General features: G+C 33.6%; 1 long non-coding RNA gene across 1 annotated transcript; it reads left to right on the top strand.

The window, feature by feature from the left end:
• Positions 1–10279: 10279 nt before the first annotated feature.
• Positions 10280–10684, top strand: LOC149534748 (uncharacterized). The gene is made up of 2 exons (XR_016356758.1): positions 10280–10471; positions 10607–10684. It is a non-coding gene; the product is annotated as an uncharacterized LOC149534748 (long non-coding RNA).
• The last annotated feature ends 5309 nt before the right edge of the window (positions 10685–15993 follow it).

Consider the following 15993-nt stretch of genomic DNA (forward strand, 5'->3'; position numbering starts at 1 on the left):
CCTCTATAGTTATAATGTCTATAGGTGTAGGTGCTATATGTGGAGGACTTTGTGGTGGCAATTGGGTGTCTTGGACACTAAGTTCTAGTTGCTGCTCTTCAGCTATTGCCTTTTCACCTTTTTGAGTCTTCTCCACTATTTTGTCTTCTTTCTCTTTCTCTCCTCCTTCATATTTCTCATTTTCTTCTTCCTCTTCATCACTTCTCCCCTCAAAGGGATCTTCCTGACCTTCCTTGATAGTAGTCAATCCATAAATTTATTTCCACATTTGTGTGGACTTTTGCACAAAATCTTCAATTTGATTTTGCAAAATTCTAAAGGCTTTGTATTTAGGTGAAAATTTACTCCCATGTTTCTTGTTAGCCTTTCTTATTTGACCTTTATTTAGGTTAGGCATTACATGAGCCAATGTTGACTCCCTTATTTCCTTTTCCATTTTAAGTCAGTAATGCCATTTATTCTTTACAATGGAGCTTAGCTCCTTAGGCATAGAATTGTCTAGTTCAAGTGGTGTGGTCTTGAACTTAGCCATCATAGTGTAGATGGACTCTTCCACTATGTTTTTTTGTTCCCTTGAAAACTTATTAAAATTAATGGTCTTTAAACTAGTAATATCTGCATTATCTCTAATATTATTACAAACATTTTCAAATATAGCCTTGGTAGAATGCCTTACCAATCTGAATTGATCTTCATCAGACTCTGGCTTTTCTTGGTCCGAATCAGGAGGTGCAACATATTTTCTTCTCTTCTTTTGTTCTATAGACCCTCCTTAGTCTATGGCCTTTTTCTTCCCCTATTCTTTTGCCACATGTGTTGTTTCCCAAATATCTGCCCTTATAGTTGGCTTGGTTGGGCTTGGCTTTGTTGACTTCTTCTTTCCCTTGGGTTGTGTAGCTAGCTATTTTTGTGCTTTTCTTTTCTTTGGCTCAGCCTTAGGTGCTTCTTTCTTGACACCTTCCTCTTCTTCTACATCCTCCCCCATTCCTTGGGTTAAAGAAAGTATTTCCTAACCTTGTTCCTCTTCATCATCTTCTACTTCTTCACCTTCTTCTTCTTCTTCTGCAGTGCCCTCACCAAATTTGGCCTTAAGTTTCTTCATAAGTTTATCTTTCTTCTTTAGTGTGGAGGCAGTCTTTAGTTCCATGTCCATCTTTGACCTAATCACATCAAAAGTACCAAAATGTGGTGCATTTTTGTCCACTTCCTTAGCTAATAATGCTGTTATAGCTGCTAATGACTCATCTATATTTATTTCATGGCCAAGAGGTCTTAAACATCTAACTCTTGGTATGGCAGCTTGTATATAAGTGTAGTCAATATCTACAAGAAAGCATACATCATTTACATGTTTTTCTACCAAAGAAATTGGAATTCTTAGCCTTTTCTTCATGGTCTTCTTGAAGTCTTCAAAATAGCTAGTCATAAGGGTCTCAAAATGAGCTCCCATTTGTTCTATGTATTCATTAACTTGAGCTATTATAGAGCTATTTGTTTTCCAGTCAACTTTTCCAAAAGAAGGAAAATCATTCTGTACATAGAATAATATGCAAATCAAAATAGCACCAAACTTTCATTGTGCTCCCTTTGTTCTTCTTATTGTTGCTAAAATTTCATTAATTTGTTACAGTTGCAGTTCTGCAAGATCATAAGTATGATCCTTTTTCACTAGTTTATAAGCCATATCTACTGCAATGCAAGGCACACTATTGAGTCTGCTAGATTTGTAGAACTTATGTGCAATGACTCTAACAAAAAATTCAACAGGAGGGTCTTGAATGGTGTCTATTTTCATCACTCTCTTGTTCCACTTAGCACCAGTATTCTTCTCAATTGCTTCGTTAGAATCACTCCTAAGGGTCTTAGGCCGATCTAGGGTTGGGTACCCTATCACTCTATGTAAAATTCTCTTTGTTATTTTCACTGGACCATCCTCCAACCATAAGCTTCCATCATGTATCTTGCTAGGCACTACCCTAATCCATTTAGTTTTGAATACTATAGGGAATTCTAGGGCATGCGTCAAACCCTTCTTTTCAAAAATCTAGTATTCTTCTTTCAATACTCCATTTTCACATAATTTCTCATAAGCTTCCCTCATCTCCATGTCTCCCATGGCTCTAATCTTGCAATTTTAGCATCTTCTAACATCCTAAACCATAAATACCTTAGGAGGTATGACAGATAGGGCTCCAGTTGGGTCATTTTTATATGCTACCTCTGGTATTGGCTATAAATTAGGTTCTTTTACTTCATTGGAGACTAGATGGACTTCAAACAGTTTCTTCTCCTATGTTTTCTAGTGCTAGAAGCCATTTGTGTGATCGAGGGTTTGAATACAAAGAAAATATGAAATTGTGTAGCTTGGCACAAATGCAAATACCTTGAATTTGATGAAATTGTGCTAAAATGCTGTTGAAATCTTCTTAAACATTGGATTCTTTGCTTTGAAGTCATTTTTCACTCTTTCTTATCTTTTCTCTTCGTTCATGATGAAGAAAAATGATTGAAACTATGATAATATACCCTATTTTCATTGCATTTAATGCTTAGTACATTTACAACTGTCCACTTGGCTTCTTCAAAATTTTTGCATTACTCAGCTTCCATTGGATCTCATCACTCAACTTCCATAAGAGTATCCTTCACTTGGCTTCAACTAAATTTATTCTTTACTTGGCCTCCGCTACCAACTCGGCTATAACTGTCCATTTGAATTCTATTGACTTTGGCAATCAACTCAGCTTCTACTGGATTTTTACTCAGCATCTGAGGGCAACTTGGCAACTGTTATGAAATCTTGAAATTTTAACTTTCCATCTCTAATCATGCCAATCTCTTCTTTTTAGTACTTTCTTATTTAGGAACTGATGTATGATAAAGCTTTGTAGATTAGTCCCTTATGCCTTCTCTTTTCTTAGTTTGATGAAGTGTCCACTTGACCTTTGAGGTGAAGTGATCCCTTCATTTGATGTGCTACTCTCATCTTTCTTCTTCCATGTCTTATTCATTTCTCTAATGTGTTCAACATCCATCTTCTCTTTACCTTTGTTGTTGTTTGAGTTGGGTGCCTTTGACCTTGTTGGGCAATTCCTACTGATATGACCAGTCTTCAAGCAACTAAAACATGTGGTTTGGCTCAACCATCTATTTTATTTTCCTCTAAAATGTGTTCTTATGTAGTTTTTAGGAGTGTGTCCATATTCTTGACAATAATGATAACTATACCTGGTGTTGTAGTTCCAATTGTGGTGATGTCCATGGTTATTTCCTTTTGTTGGCTGATTAGGTGTCCATAAAGGCTTTGATCTTCACTCAAAAGCTCTATGTCCATACTTTTTGCAATTATTGCAGTGACCTTCAAATCTTGGTGTCCTGATAGTCCTAGTCCTATAGTTATGTGCTTGATGTCCTTACTTTTTGCACTTATGACAATAACTCACATTCTTAGGTTTTTCATGCTGATGAGCATTCTTTCTCCTACATACATTAGAGGTATGTACCTTTTTACCATAGAAATGACAAGTAGGTTTAGTGTTCTTACCTTTGTTACTCCTTTCTTTTGTAGTCTTGATAACTCTTCTTGTTTAGTGTTGGTTTATTCTATTGGTGATTTCAATAGCTGCTCAAAGTACTTGATGACCTCATTGGGTTTGTTGAATCTCTCTACAATCTCCTTTTCTCTTTTCAGGTCATTTTGCAGATGTTCATTTTGCATCTTTAGTGTAGAGATCTCAATGTCCTTGACATTCAATTCATGGTGTGCATTCATCATCTAGCTTAGGATGTTTAGCTACATGTTTGAAATTCTTGCAAGCTCAATTTACTTTTCTTCTAGTCTATTGGAAAGATTTCTCTTATCTTCTTCTAGCATAGCCTTATCTTCAATGACTCTTTTCTTCTATTTAGTCACCTCATAAAACATCATGGCTTGTGATTCTTGTTCGAGCTTGAGTTTTCTGATTTCTTCTACTGGGGCTCTATTCTTCTCCATTAGGCCTACTATTTCTGCATCAAACTCTTTGGAATCACCATTTGAAAATAATTTTGATGTGTTAATCTCCTTGCATTGTGTATCATTCTCAGCTATGGCGATGTCTCTTCTTCTCTTTAAGGATTTTCTCAATTCTTCTCTAGCTTCTTCCAAATCATGTAAAGCAAGTTGTATATCAATTGCCTGATTCTCTATGATTTTCCCAAGTTTTTAGACTTCCATTTTGAGATCTTTTCTCCAAGCTAGAAGGCTCCTCCTTGTGAGATCCAAGCTTTGATACCAATTGTTGGAATTTACAAGTGGGAAGATTTACTTTTGAGAGGGGGGTTAATCAGAAGTAACTATATTTAACCTCTTCAATACCTTAATAGCTGAAATCATTCACATGCATCTAATTCATCTAATAAACATGAAAGTAAAGACATGCATGAAAATAGATAACACAAAAATTTGGTAACCTAGAAACCCTCCAAAGTGTGAAGGTAAAACTAGGGTGGGGATGACACCCACAAAGTATCATTGCAGCAATATGTAATTGTTTAAGGTTTCAAAGTTTGAACACTTCCAATGGTCTTCCCTATGAAAGGCCTATCCTATTAAAGACTTTACACCCTGTTAAAAGTGACATGGTTAAAGGATTTATAAACATTCAGTTGGAATGTTACTCTGTTAAAGGATTTAACACCTTGTCTAAAGGCTTACAACATGGCTATTAAACCAACCTATCATCATAGGATTTTCATTCCTAATACAATTGCTAGAGAGTATTAGAAAGTCTTGACCTGATAACTTGCAATCCTTAATTGTTGATTCCAGATCCTTGTTCTAATTTGATTGCTCTGATCCTTGTTTGATCTGATATGTCTCTTCTCAAATATCTGATACTCTATTCTCAATCAACTAAATTCTGCAATGCTATTTTGTTCTTCTCTAAGTCTTTACACACCCCTCTAAACTTTTCCATAATTCACTCATACACTTCTCACATGCGCATGTACAATGAGGTTTCTTCCTCCTTTTAAAGGCTTCAAAGACTTAGGGTTAGGTATGAATCTATGATCAATATTCACTCTTCATTTCCTGCTCAATTCTTGCACTTTTCCTATTGGTTGCATGCCTTCTCCATTTTTCTTATTGGCTACATGTTGATTACATAGGTAATGCAAAAGATTCGATTTTATCTTCAAGATCCTTCGAGATTCATCCTGAGTCAGCTCAAAAATGATTTACATATGAGTTTGTGAAGATACAAACTCATATGCTAATTCTCTGTTACTCGACACTTACTAATTGCTGATGCTTGGCATATATAGGAATTTTGTCCCACTCGGCTCCTATAGCAATTCTATTTCACTTGGCATCTATACTTTTCTTGGCACCTATAGTGACTCAACATCACTTATCACTCAACACTTGAACTTTTCTCAGCACCTAAAGTTTACTCAATGCCTATTGAATTCTCTAGCTTTACACACGCTGTAGCTTGGCTTTTGTATTATACTTGGCATCATATTGGGAATTTGGTTAATTTTTTGACACTAAAATGTCAAAACTAATATGAGACCAACAATGAATAGAGATAAAATTAAGTTTGTTACCTTAACTTGTTATGATGGAAATAGTGTAAGGTTTGGTAATGATGCACCATGTTTGATAAAAGGAAAAGGGTCTATCAAACTCATAGACAAGATTTCATCTGACAATGCTTACTATGCTAAAAGATTAAATTATAACATGTTAAGTGTGGCACAATTGAATAATTTGGGATGCAAATTTAGATTTGAAAATAAAACTACCAAGATATATGACACAAATGGGAAGCTTATTGGAAAATGTGATCAAACTAGAAGTAATCTGTTCTATCTAGATATAGAGGATGCTACTTGTCTTATTACAAAATTTGATGATGTATGGATTTGGCACAAGAGATTATGTCATGTTAATTTTGATAATCCAATTAGTATCAATAAAATGAAAAGAGTTAGAGGTTTGCCTAAGTTGAAGAAACCTGATAATATAATATGCAAACAATGTCAGCTACACAAAATGACAAAGTCAAGCTTTAAGAGTAAAGCTTATACCTGTAAAGAAATACTAGAGATTGTTCATACTGACTTGTGTGGACCTATTAAAGTGCAAAGCTATAGAGGAGATAAGTATATACTGCTATTTGTTAATGATTACTCTAGGATGATGATAGTCATATTTCTAAAATAGAAATCTGATGCTTTTCAAATGTTTAAGTGGTACTTGGCAAGAGTGGAAAAAGAAATAGGTAAGAGCCTGAAATGCTTGAGATCAGATAGAGGAGCAGAACCCACTTCAAATGAGTTTGAGATGTTCTGTAATGATAGAGGAATTGAAAGACATACATCTGCACCTAAGACCCCTCCACAAAATGGAATTGCTAAAAGAAGAAATAGGTCTATAATGGACTGTGCCAGAACACTTATGATGGAGATGACTGTTGCTTTGAAATACTAGAGAGAAGCTATAAGTACTATTGTATATACCTTGAACTATGTGCAAGTCAAGAAAGGTACACATTCAACACCTTTTGAACTATGGTATGGATATTCACCTAATGTGAAATACTTTAAGGTATTTGGAAGAAAATTTAATATTCTTAAAAATTTTAGGAATGGAAAGCTAATGCAAAAAGTGAAGAAGGTATATTCCTTGGTTACTCCATAAGAAGTAAAGCTTACAAGTGTTTAAATACTAACACTAACAAAATTTTGGAAAGTGCAAATCTGAATTTTGATGAATTTATATAAGCACATGAGGCTGAACTTATAAAAGAACCAAAAGAATACAAATCATTTGTATACTTCTATGAAAGAATGTCTATTGAAGAAGATGCTACAAATAAAGTTGCAAACCAATAACAAGTCTCAGTAACTGCCTAGTCACAACCTGTGAATGCCTAGTTGCATTCAAGAATTGAGCTACATTCAAATGTTGAGTTACAAAATGAAGAATATGCACATTCTAATTCTAAAGGTCATTATACATGCAAGAGATGTTGAAATACCTAACACAGATGTACTCAGTGACATTGAAGCTGAGATCTTCATCAGAAGTAGAAGCCGACCATAGGGGTGTTTTTCTAGTCGGCTCCTTAGGATTTTTCCCTAGTCGGCTAATAAAGAGGTTTAAAAAAAAATAAATTTGTATATAAATATGAGTTTCATTTTTTACAATTTGCATTTATGTGAAATCAAATTATTGGCTTTTGAATTGGGTAGAAAGAAATATTTGACAAACTTCAACCTATTTTCGAATTTTGGAGGAAGAATTTACGACATGGGCAATAAAGATAAAAGAGCAAGTAAATATGCACAAAGAAGAACTAAGGAACAAGAAGATGAAAATCGTCAAAAAACGCTAGCAAGATACTATCTTAGATCAGGTACACATGCACAATCTTTTTTCCAATGTATTTAATTAGTTTATTTAGTTAGGATTAGGGTTTAAATCCAATTAGGAATATCATATTTATCTTAAATTAGCATTACTAGATTAACTTAATATTAAGAGTTTATTTGAAATTATGTTCATATTTAGGCCATTAGGGTTTATTCAATTATGTCCATATTAGTCCTTAGGGTGAATATTACATTATGAATAAATTTAAATTATGAATTTATTTAGCATGGGAATTACCTTGTTTATTCAATTATGTTAATAATTTATAGTCCATTAAGGTTTATTAGATTATGATTAAAATTAAATAAATGAATTTATTTAGGACGTAGTCAACCAGGACAACTTATCGACATTGGAGAAGGTTCATCCCAAGTTCAAACAGGTACATGTGCATCTCTTGCAAGTATATAATATAGATCTTTCTAGAATTCTAGGTCTCTATCAAACTTTATATCTTTAATTTTTAAATTTAGTGATTGATATTTCCCCTTATAAACTTACTTGATTTTATTTTTTATATCGTGCACATGCAATTCTAGTAGATGATGAAAATGTTGGACATGAGGAAATTGAAGATGAAGCAATGGATATTGAAGAAGGACCATCTGAAGGTTAGATAATTTAATCAAGTACATAATATTTCACTCTTAAGTTAAACATGTATATATGTATACATATATTTCCCCTAAAGAGATTGTATCTTAAGACTTTGTTTCATTTTTTCTTGTGTAGCCCGAGATCAAACAACAAATGAGAATGTTAATTTAGCTCAAAGATTGAAGAGAAAAATTAATCATAGAAACATAGATCATTTAATTGAAATGGATGTGGAAACATTGAGAGAATATGCTAATCAACCTACACATACTACGAAGAGGAAATTGAATAAAAATTCTAAAGACATAATTGCACAATTTGAGAATCTATCAATAGTGGAGAAAACTCAACTATTATCAATTTCACTTCTCAAAGATGAATTAATAGAGCCACTGAGACTATTGGGTATAGATACAAGTATAAAAAAGATGAGGACTTCTAAACTAGAAAAAGATATTGTTGAAAGTGTTAAGGAAGGGTTACATTCCATTGGGAAAAAAACTAGATCTGTAGATAAATCCATTGCACGAAGAGTGATACTGACATCTATTTTAAATAAGAAAACATCCCAAAATAGACAGATCTCTTCATTATCATCTCATTTAGGGTATAGTCGAAAGACAATACTACATTATCTGAAAAGGAGAAACAATTTGAATGATAGTACATTAGAAGGCAATTGGGCACTAATGTGTAGAGCTCCTCGATCTGACATGATTGGGGAAACAATTAAGAACTTAGTTATTCAATTTTGGATTGATAATACTCATCCTTCACCAAATAGAAGAGATATCATCAAGCAGAGGATTGGGCCTAAGGAATATATTCAACATGCAAAACATTGGTTGGATGTCACTCAACATGAATTGTATCTCTCATTTTGTAATTTAAATCCTAACATAAAGATTGGACAAACAATGTTTGAAAGATTGAAGCCCTATTTTGTGAAGATAAATAAATCTTTTGAAACATGTTGTTGTCGATATCATGTTGAATTTGATTTGTACTATGAAGGGTTTCAAAAGATGATAGAAGAAAGTGGTGAAACTTCTCAAAATACTTTTCCTAAATGACCGAGTCAATTCATAACATTAATCTTATGTGACAAACCAAATGACTGTGTTCGTGAAATAGATTGCATAAGAGGAACTTGTGAAACATGTGGTAACTTGACTAAATTTCCTTTGAGAGAAGAAGATACTAATACGACAAGGATGGTAAAATGTAAGAGATATAAGTACATAAAGTCAGAAACAAAAGCTGGAAAAGAATCAACAAGGTTAGAATATGTAGAGGATGAGATATTGGCTAGAGAATTTATGTCAAATTTTCATAAATTGATTCAACCATATATACACCATGCATTTTTTGCTAAGTGGCAAGCAGAACAATTTCAAACACTAAGAGAAACTTTCCCACTCGAAACAATTCTATCTGTTGTTGACTTTGCAGAGAATTACTCTTTCGTATCTCAAAAACAACTTCAAGCAGAATACTACTATATAGAGCAGGTTACTATTATGGTTCAAGTGTCTTATCGACATGCACAAATTGATCTGGATGGTGTGGAAAGTACAAATCAAGCACGAGTCATTAAAAAAGAGTATCACTTTTATATTAGTGATGACAAAGAACATGACACACATTTTGTGGAACATTGTTTTAAGACATTTTTTGAATATTTGAAAAAGAAAAACATTAAAATAGAAAAACATTTGGTATGGTCAGATGGATGTGCAACACAATTTAAATCAGCTAGACCATTTTATGCATTATGTAGATATCATCGATACCTTAATATACCACACATTTGGAGTTTTTTTGAGAGTGGAAATGGAAAGGGTGAGCATGATGGTGCAGGAGCTTGTATCAAACGTGCTTTAAGAAAGTATCAAATGGACTATAAAGGATATCACATTAATAATGCTCATGATGTGGTTGAGTGGTGCAAAACACATTTTTTGGTGCCAACAAATATAGATAACACATCATCAGAAGCGGATCGAGTCATACCATTTAGAGTGTTTTGGGAGGTATCAGGTATATATAAATTAATTTGTTCATATTTTTAAATTGAATCTTAAAATGTATATTTAATATGTTACCTTAGATGATCTCTAACTAAATTATGGACCTTTTGTACACATTCAGGTGTTGATAGAAGATCAATGCATGCATGCAAGAGGGTAGAGAAGACACGATCTTTGTATTAAGTCATGAGTACAAATAGTAATGTGTGGTCATTGTATACAAGAGAATACTCATGTTTTTGTCCTAATTGTATTGATGAAGACTATGGTGGTTGCATTAATCACGAACGTGGATATGTGGGTGAATGGACTTTGGTGCCACTAGATGTTATTAATACAAATGAGTTTGAGGATGAAAACTATGATGATATTCCATTGATTTCTAGTGATTATAACCATATTTCAAGATTGATCAGAGTTGGTATGTATGAACTATATATATACCTAGATCATGTACATGTATACATTTTAAATAATTTTGGTTAATTTTTATTATATATATGTACTTATGTAAATGACGTGTATCTAGAATTTTGACATATATAAGTTTGTGTAGGAAATGTTTTTGCAGTCATAGCAGAATCAAAAAATGTAGAAGGTGCTAGCTATTATTTATTACGTTGCACCATGGAAAGAGAGAGGCTAACAAAGACTAAAATAAGTGATGAAATTGTTTTTCCCACAGGTTAGTATATAGTTGAATTATGTATATATGTATGTCAAGTATCTATATTTTTAATGAATTCAAATTCTTTGACTTAAATTCAAGATTGATGTATTTTTTAAATGTGTACATGTGCAGGTTCTGTTGTTGTACAAGGAACATATTTGAAGCAAATAAAAGTACTTAAAAGTGGGATTCATTTCACCGATTATCAACCTAACAATAAGGTATATCAATATAGTAACCATGTTATTGCTACTGGTCTAACTCTTCATCCAGTCAAAGGACTTGGAATACGTAAGTGGAGGCTCCATATTGATGATCATGAGAAAATATTAAATGATATCCAAGAACGAGCTGATCCACTTGATATGAGATAGAAACAACTCCTAATTTGAAATGTAACTCAAGAACAATTTGAAATTTGGTTCAAACTATTTGAAATTTGGTTGAACAATCATTTGATCAATTTGAAATTTCGTGGAATAACTAATTTTCTAAATTGAACTTTTACTCTTTCATTTTGAATTTTCTAAAGTAACTAATTATAGAAATTATGAACTTATATGTACATGTGTGTACACTAATTACCTGACATGTGCACCTTGAGCGAAAGAAATTCGAACACCACTTGTCTTTAGAGGATGAAATTAGGAGTTTGTAAAATTAATTATATTGAACTTTCTATTTCACTTAACTTGTCAATTTTTGGACACATGTACGCTTTCAATTTAACTAATTAGGACATGTGCTTTCAATTTCAGGACATGTGAGCTTTCAATTTAACTAATTACCTGACATGTGAGCTTTCAATTTTAGGACATGTGAGCTTTCAAGTTCAAATTGCGATTTGTTTAACTAAATTTTGAACATGTACATGTTTTAAGTTGGACTTGAATTAGAACATTGGGCTTAAGGGGATAAAATCCTAGGATACATGTGTGCACTTGAATTAAAATTTCACTATGATTAAAATTTGAAATGTAACTCAAGAACAATTTGAAATTTGGTTCAAACTATTTCAAATTGTGTTGAACAATTTGAAATTTGGTGTCCAATAACTAATTTTCTAAATTGAACTTTTACTCTTTCATTTTTAACTCAATGCAAGAATTCATTTAGCTTTCTATTATATTGAACTTTCTATTTCATTTAACTTGTGAATTTTAGAAGATATGTACACTTTCAATTTAACTAATTAGTACATGTGCTTTCAATTTTAGGACATGTGAGCTTTTGATTTAACTAATTACTTGACATGTGATCTTTCAATATCAAATTGCAATTTGTTTAAACTAAATTTTGAACATGTACATGTTTTAAGTTGGACTTGAATTTTACAACATTGGGCTTAAGGGGATAAAATTCTAGGATATGTGTACAAATAAAAGAGATGAGTTCTATAGATTTACTTGAGTTAGGAATTATGTAAAACTAATTACCTGATACTTTAACATTTAATACATGTTCAATATATTACCAAACATTTAAATTACATGAACTATTTATATATATATCTAAATTTAATCAATATATTAAACATGCACGTACATATCTAAATAAATTACTTACATATCTTAGATAGAAACAATTTATAATATACTATCATCTAGATCTAGTATGTACATTAGATTCCACAACATAATGTAACATGTATCAATCATCTTGAGAACAAATAACAAAAACATGTATCTATCTAGAGATCTATCAAAAGATAATATAAAATATAAATATAGCATGCACACATGTAGACATGTAAATCCAGGTACATCTATATCAAATCAAATATAAATATAACATGCATCATGTGTATATATAAAGTGTCTATCTAACATATATGAATGTCTCTCTAGATGAAAGTCTACAACAAATCATCTAGATAAAAAAAACTATAGATCATCACGTGCAGGACTATCATCGCCACGCCTCCTCACAACGCGCTCTGAAGACTGACTAGTATCAAGGTGCTCACTAGGATGTGCTGAGCCCTATATATAAATTCAAGAGAAAGTGATATCAATACATACATACATTTAATCAAGAGAAAGTGATATTGAAATACATGTACATGCATTTAATCAAAAGATAAATAAACATTACTTGTCCACTACTAACATCATCCAATGAGTCTTGACGACGTACACGATCTAGCATCAAAGCTGGAGTAAAAATAGGCATGTCCCCCTACATTGTACACGTGCACGGGCAACACATCAAATTCAAATTTCTCTACATGATTACATTTGAATCTACGTGCATGATATACATGTACATGTGCACACATGCACATGTCTAAATTAAATTAGTTTGAAATGATTGAAATTTTAACATGAACAAATTTTTTTTTACCTATGTAGATGGTGGCATCTGATAATACTTGGACTGCCTAGCATCGATCGTGCCGACTAATGTATCCAGATTACATTGCGTCGCATCAAGCTCAATCTCTGCATCTACGCGGGTCCCATGGCTGGTGACTGGCACATGTCCTAATAATGACGAGCCAAGTGGACTATGTACATGAGATGGCATAGAAGTAGAATCATCACGTGTCAACAAGTCCATCCATCCTGTGGTCGACAAGCTCAAATCAACATCATCAAGGCCCACATCTGAACTCTGAGCCTACACTATAACACTGGCTGAAGGGTCTGTGGTATGTATATGTCTCTGTGGAGCAAAAGAGTGGTCAGTAGATGGATCATCATGTGCACTACCACCATGACCACTACCTGATCGATGAGACGAATATGGTTGAGGATGTGTCCTAGTACTACCATGGACACGATCTCGAACATCTGATATGGGTATGCCAAGATGCGCTGATACAAATCTATATGTATCTAATAAATCCTCAGCCAGACCAATCATAGTATCTCGTGCCAACACTCCAGTGAGACCCTCTAAGCTAGCCACTGAAGGGATGCCTGCTGCACTGTACAAGTCTCCTGAAGATGAAGCATAGGATGATGATATGGAACGCCGACGAGACATCAAATACTGACCAACCTCATCACTCAAAATAGATCTGACAACTCTTGCAATCTCTCCAACTCCCTGAAGGACCCCACGTAACTGAGTGCTACACATGGCCTCATCAGCTGATGGACCTAACACAGGGGAAATAGTAGATGCCCCCTCTTCGATAATCGATCTATGTGCTAGTGGGGGACGACCTAGCTGCCTATCAGCCAATCTACCATGCCACTGTCCTAAATGTCCTGGTAAATCTGTGTAGTTCACCGCCTTGCGTAAGCGAACCTCTGCATAAAGCTGTCGGGCAAAATAGAGTGGAATTTGGTCATTATTTGGATAACGACCATGGGCAGCAAGGAAGCATGGGTATATTAATGCAGCCATCTGTGGATCTGTACACTTAAGGGGAGAATACCCCTTCACATACTTTTGTGAAAGATAATGAGGGAAACATTCCCTCTTCAGGACATCTTTGGGCACCAAGCCCTACACCTCCTGGAGTGAAAGACCAGAGGAGACCTCTCATCTCTTACTGTCAAGGACAACCTGTATAGTATGTACAGAATATGGGGCAGTGCCATGAATCTCATCTCGAATAAATGTCAGGCTGCGTAAGATAGTCTAGCATGTACCACTATAAACACTGGAGCATGTGCCACTAGTCAGGGATTCCTGGAGTCTATGAATCTCCTAGTTAGTGCGATCATAGAGCTCCTGAGGTGGGATAGGTAGCTGATCATAGGGGACATGATGCTGCTCAGGGGGGATAGGCTACTACTCAGGGCCTGGGATAGGCTGCTCGGGCCTGGGTATAGGCTGTTGCTCAGGGCCCGGGATAGGCTGCTCGGGCCCGGGTATAGGCTGCTCGAGGGGGACAGGCTACTCGAGGGGGATAGAAGGCTGTTGATCAGCCATGTCAATGTATGTAGGTGCGTGTATAATGTGTAAACCTGAAAAATTAAAATTAAAATGTATGACATTTAATAAACTTGAAATTTATATTAACATATATGTATGTACAATTTGACACAATTAAAAAACTTGTATCTAAATTGTTTTAATAAAATTAAACATGCACGTACATGTCTACATATATATAAAAGTCCTAAAACTTAAATGAACATATACCTTAAAAGAAAACTAAATTTTAAAACACATATGTTGTTATATATATAATGTTTGTAACTCAGGGACCTTTTAAGAACTACATGTGTGCAAGTTATATTTCTATCTAAGTTAGATTGAATGTTCAAAGGTTTTAGACATATGTGGGCACATAAACTTTTCAGATGTAATTTAGGTCCACGAAGTTTAAATATGTGCATATAGATATATGCGTATATACATGTACATGATATGTATATTTGCACAGATAGATCTATCATGCACATGTGTATATATACATGCATACGTGTGCATATATATACACGTGCACATGATATGTGCAAATATACATATCATGACACATATGCATATATAGATCTATTTGTGTACATATATATAACATTGATGTATCATTTTGAGACCTTGATATCAATGTTTAATTAGTTTTAGGATTAGGATTCAATTTGGTTTGTACTGTTTGATTAGGTTTACATGCTTAGGTTTCAATTAGGACAAGAGTTAATAAATTGAATTAACGTTTCAATTCAATCTTAAAGGGTAACAGTTCAATTTTGTTAATGGTTGGGGAAAGGATTTAAGGTTAAATTCAAGGTTTCTACTATTAACTTGGGATATATAATTACCTGTTTATGATCATGGTTTAATTCAATTTGGTTTATAAGTATAATATTAATTAGTTAAGGGCCAGGGTTACCTTTCAATCTAGTTTGATATATTCAATTTGGTTTAGGGTTGATCCAGGGGTTAGTTTATTTTAGTGTTAAATATTAAGATATAATGCTAAATTATGACATTTCTATATGATTCTTTTGATATGATATGCATGGATTATATATATTTATAATCTTATGATTTAGCCCATAAATTATCATTTATAATATAAGGGTTTAGAAATTAAATTTTAAGATCTTGAGGTTAGGGTTAGGGTTTGGATAATTAAATTTTAGTTTTAGGTTTAGGGTTAGAGTTAGAATTATGGTTAGGGCTATGATTTAGGATTGAGACCATGATTAAAGGGTTAGGATCATGTGGTCAGAGGTCCCAAGTACCTGAGTAGAAATTATAGTCTAGATCAATTAGGGTTAGTAAAGTAGGCAAGTTAGCATTTAGGATTTAGGGTTATAGTTATGATTCTAGGGTTAGGGTACATTGGGTTTACATTTCTATTAGTACTATTT

The sequence above is a fragment of the Cupressus sempervirens genome, chromosome 10 (assembly GCF_028749045.1).
Source record: "Cupressus sempervirens isolate cs-2001-9-10 chromosome 10, ASM2874904v1, whole genome shotgun sequence".
Taxonomy (NCBI): Eukaryota; Viridiplantae; Streptophyta; class Pinopsida; order Cupressales; family Cupressaceae; genus Cupressus; species Cupressus sempervirens.